Below are 5,814 nucleotides of genomic sequence, written 5' to 3'. Positions count from 1 at the left end.
AAACAATTCTAGCATGAATAATAAACATGTATCATGATATAAGGAAATAGAAATAACAACTTTATTATTGCCTCTAGGGCATATTTCCTTCAGTCTCCCACTTGCACTAGAGTCAATAATCTAGTTCACATCGTCATGTGATTTAACACCAATAGTTCACATCACCATGTGACCAACACCCAAAGGGTTTACTAGAGTCAATAATCTAGTTCACATCGCCTATGTGATTAACACCCAAAGAGTACTAAGGTGTGATCATGTTTTGCTTGTGAGAGAAGCTTAGTCAATGGGTCTGCCACATTCAGATCCCTATGTATTTCGCAAATTTTTATGTCTACAATGCTCTGCATTGAGATACTCTAGCTAACTGTTCCCACTTTCAATATGTATCTAGATTGAGATTCTGAGTCATCTGGATTAGTGTTAAAGCTTGCATCGACGTAACTCTTTTACGATGAACTCTTTATCAACTCCATAACCGAGAAACATTTCCTTAGTCCTCTTAGGTAACTAAGGATAATTTTTGACCGCTGTCTAGTGATCCACTCCTGGATCATTATTGTACCCTCTTGCCAAGCTCATGGTGAGGTACACAATAGGTTTGGTACACATCATAGCATACTTTATAGAACCTATGATTGAGGCATAGGGAATGAATTTCATTTTCTTTCTATTTTCTGCCATGGTCGGGTTTTGAGTCTTACTCAACTTCACACCTTGCAACACAGGCAAGAACTCTTTCTTTGACTGTTCCATTTTGAACTACTTCAAAATCTTGTCAATGTATGTTCTCATTGAAAAATCTTATTAAGCGTCTTGATCTATCTTTATAGATCTTGATGCTCAATATGTAAGCAGCTTCACCGAGGTCTTTCTTTGAAAACTCCTTCAAAACTCCTTTATGCTTTCCAGAAAATTCTACATCATTTCTGATCAACAATATGTCATTCACATATACTTATCAGAAAGGCTGTAGTGCTCCCACTCACTTTCTTATAAATACAAGCTTCTCCAAAAGTCTGTATAAAACTATATGCTTTGATCACACTATCAAAGCGTATATTCCAACTCCAAGAGGCCTGCACCAGTCCATAAATGGATCGCTGGAGCTTGCAAACTTTGTTAGCACCTTTAGGATCGACAAAACCTTATGGTTGCATCATATGCAACTATTCTATAAGAAATCCATTAAGGAATGCAGTTTTGCATCCATTTGCCAAATTTCATAATCATAAAATGCGGCAATTGCTAACATGATTCGGACAAACTTAAGCATCGCTACGAGTGAGAAAATCTCAGTAGTCAACACCTTAAACTTGTCAAAAACCCTTTTGCGACAATTCGAGCTTTGTAGATAACACTACCATCATCATACATCTTCCTCTTGAAGATCCATTTATTCTTAATGGCTTGCCGATCATCGGGCAAGTCAACCAAAGTCCATACTTTATTCTCATACATGGATCCCATCTCAGATTTCATGGCCTCAAGCCATTTTGCGGAATCTGGGCTCATCATCACTTCCTCATGGTTCGTAGGTTCGTCATGGTATAGTAACATGACTTCCAGAACAGGATTACTGTACCACTTTGGTGCGGACCGTACTCTGGTTGACCTATGAGGTTCGGTAGTAACTTGATTTGAAGTTTCATGATCATCATCATTAGCTTCCTCACTAATTGGTGTAGGAATCACTCGAACTGATTTCTGTGATGAACTAATTTCCAATTCGGGAGAAGGTACAATTACCTCATCAAGTTCTACTTTCCTCCCACTCAATTCTTTCGAGAGAAACTCCTTCTCTAGAAAGGATCCATTCTTAGCAACGAATATCTTGCCTTCGGATCTGTGATAGAAGGTGTACCCAACATTTTCCTTTGGGTATCCTATGAAGAGGCATTTCTCCAATTTGGGTTCGAGCTTATTAGGTTGAAGTTTTTTCACATAAGCATCGCAGCCCCAAACTTTAAGAACGACAGCTTAGGTTTCTTGCCAAACCACAGTTCATACGTGTCGTCTCAATGGATTTAGATGGTGCCTTATTTAACATGAATGCAACTATCTCTAATGCATAACCCCAAAACTATAGCGGTAAATCGGTAAGAGACATCATAGATCGCACCATATCTAATAAAGTGTGGTTACGATGTTCGGACACACCATTACGTTGTGGTGTTCCAGGTGGCGTGAGTTGTGAAACTATTCCACATTGTATTAAATGAAGGCCAAACTCGTAACTCAAATATTCGCCTCCGCGATCAGATCGTAGAAACTTTATTTTCTTGTTACGATGATTCTCAACTTCACTCTGAAACTCTTTGAACATTTCAAATGTTTCAGACTTGTGTTTCATCAAGTAGATATACCCATATCTTCTCAAATCATTTGTGAAGGTCAGGAAATAACAATACCCGCTGCGAGCCTCAACACTCATCGGATCGCATACATCGGTATGTATTATTTCCAATAAGTTAGTGGCTCGCTCCAATGTTCCGGAGAACGAAGTCTTAGTCATCTTGCCCATGAGGCATGGTTTGCAAGCATCAAATGATTCATAATCAAGTGATTCCAAAAGTCCATCCGCATGGAGTTTCTTCACGTGCTTTACACCAATATGACTTAAACGGCTGTGCCACTAGTATATTGCACTATCATTATCAACTTTGCATCGTTTGGCATCAATAGTATGAATATGTGTATCACTACGATTGAGATTCAATAAACCATTCACCTTGGGTGTATGACCACAGAAGATTTTATTCATGTAAATAGAATAACAATTATTATTTGACTTAAATGAATAACCATATTGCAATAAACATGATCCAACCATATTATGCTCAACGCAAACATCAAATAACATTTATTTTAGGTTCAACACTAATCTCGAAGGTAAAGGGAGTGTGCGATGGTGATCTTTATCAACCTTGGAATCACTTCCAACACACACACCTCGCCCTCAACTAGTCTCTGTTCATTTTGTAACTCATGTTTCAAGTTAGTAATCATAGCAACTGAACCAGTATCAAATACCCAGGGTGTCGGGGATATACCCCGCGGTATGACTCGGCCGGATATATGACCCGACCGGACTTGGCGTTTCATTGGGAACCCGCCAGAGGATTGGTGACTCACATGTCTGGCGGTTCACTGGTGTGACGACTCACGAGCCTGAAGACTCATTGGTGACCTGGCGGGTGTTTCAGATGGATGACAAAGCCCAAGGCCCAGAAGGCCGGCTCACGTTATGATGGGCCGGCTTAAGAAGAAAGGCATAAGGAATATTCTCCTACAAAGGAAACAAGACTAGGACTCCACTTGTAATAGAGTAATCCTAATCCTAATAGGACTAATCATGTAACCCGGCCCTTCAACATATATGAGGGGCAGGGCACCCCAAGAGGGACAGAAAAAGAATCATTAAGGCTAGACACAAAGATAGGAGAGTCGGATTTACGGCGTCTCCCTCATGAGCATAATGAGACCTAGCCACAAACAACATGTAGGGCTATTACCGGATGATGTTTCCCGGGGCCCGAAGCTGTCTAAACCCTTGTCTTGTGTGTTGCGTCTCTCATCCCGATCAACCCCTCTCAAGCTATCACATAGATGCGTTGGCCTCACGACTAAGTCCTCACACTATGATATCTGCCGTGACAATTCCACGACACAGGGGCTACTATGAACACTAGTAAAGTACACATCAATAACATGTATATCACATATACTTTTGTTCACTTTGCCATCCTTCTTATCCGCCAAGTATTTGGGGTAGTTCCGCTTCCAGTGACTAGTCCCTTTGCAGTAGAAGCACTCAGTTTCAGGCTTAGGTCCAAACTTGGGCTTCTTCCAGGAGTAGCAACTTGCTTGCTATTCTTCTTGAAGTTCCCCTTCTTTCCTTTGCCCTTTTTCTTGAAACTAGTGGTCTTATTAACCATCAACACTTGATGCTCCTTCTTTTTATCTCTACCTCCGCATCCTTTAGCATTGCGAAGAGCTCGGGACTTGTCTTTTCCATCCCTTGCATATTATAGTTCATCATGAAGTTCCAGTAACTTGGTGATAGTGACTAGAGAACTCTGTCAATCACTATCTTGGAAGATTAACTCCCACTTGTTTCAAGCGATTGTAGTACTCAGACATTCTAAGCACATGCTCACTGGTTGAGCTATTCTCCTCCATCTTGTAGGCAAAGTACTTGTCAGAGGTCTCATACCTCTCGACTCGGGCATGATCGAGTCTGAAATACCAATTTCAGCTCTTGGAATATCTTATATGCTTTGTGGCATTCAAAACGTTTTTGAAGTCACTGTTCTAAGCCGTAAAGCATGGTGCACTAAACTATGAAGTAGTCATCATACCGAGCTTGCCAAACATTCATAATGTCTGCATCTGCTCCTGCAATAGGTCTGTCACCTAGCGGTGCATCAAGGACATAATTCTTATGTGCAGCAACGAGGATAATCCTCAGATCACGGACCCAGTCCGCATTATTGCTACTATCATCTTTCAACTTAGTTTTCTCTAGGAACATATCAAAAACAAAGGGGAGCTACAATGCGAGCTATTGATCTACAACATAGATATGCAAAAACTATCAGGACTAAGTTCATGATAAGTTAAGTTCAATTAATCATATTACTTAAGAACTCCCACTTAGATAGACATCCCTCGAGTCATCTAAATGATCACGTGATCCATATCAACTAAACCATGTCCGATCATCACGTGAGATGGAGTAGTCTTCAATGGTGAACATCTCTATGTTGATCATATCTACTATATGATTCACGTTCGACCTTTCGGTCTCTAGTGTTCTGAGGCCATATCTGCATATCCTAGGCTCGTCAAGTTTAACCCCAGTATTCTGCACATGCAAAACTAGCTTGCACCCGTTGTATGTGAATGTAGAGCTTATCACACCCGATCACCACATGGTGTCTCGGCACGACGAACTGTCGCAACGGTGCATACTCAGGGAGAACACTTATACTTTGAAATTTTAGTAAGGGATCATCTCATAATGTTGTCGTCGTACTAAGAAAAATAAGATGCATAGAAGATAAACATCACATGCAATCAAAATATGTGACATGATATGGCCATTATCATCTTGTGCCTTTGATCTCCATCTCCAAAGTACCGTCATGATCTCCATCGTCACCGGCATGACACCATTGAAAGGACATGTGGTGCCCCATCTGTTGTTTTGGTAATTGATAACATTCTCTATGGACTAATGGTTGCATTGAGTTATATTTGAAGGATTTCTCCATAGGCATTTCTTGAAGTCCATGTGTTGGTTTCAAGGAGTTTATGTGTTGACCAAGGTGCTATATATTAAGGAATTATCCAAAGATCGTTCATGTGAGAGTTGAGCTTATTGCAAGTATGTATGAAGTAGAAGATCGTGTGATCATTCATGCTTACCTTCAAGGCATCATCCAAATGAAGAGAGTTGGAAAGGTTCAAGGTTGATCAAGACTAAGTCAAGAGTGAACCAAGTTGATCAACTCACAAAGCATATAAGATGTACCGAGAGGGATCAAGTGATCCCATGGTATGGTAAGCATTGTCAATTACGCTTTGTGTACTAACCCATGGTCTTCGTGAGAGTTCTTTGTGGGGTTAGGTTGCGGTGTGCACATTCAAGTGATGCATCATGAAGAGATCAAGTGCTTGAAGATTGTCATCCATTATGGTGACAATGGACTTGTGAAGATGTGTCGAAGAGTGGCTCACCCATAGTGGAGTATGGGGGAGCAATCTACTAGTCTTCACCGAGCCAACGCAATCAAGAAAGGTGGTCCTACT

This window comes from Triticum urartu, chromosome 2 (genome assembly GCF_003073215.2).
Source record: "Triticum urartu cultivar G1812 chromosome 2, Tu2.1, whole genome shotgun sequence".
NCBI classification, from domain to species: Eukaryota; Viridiplantae; Streptophyta; class Magnoliopsida; order Poales; family Poaceae; genus Triticum; species Triticum urartu.
Note: the sequence above shows the minus strand (reverse complement) of the source record.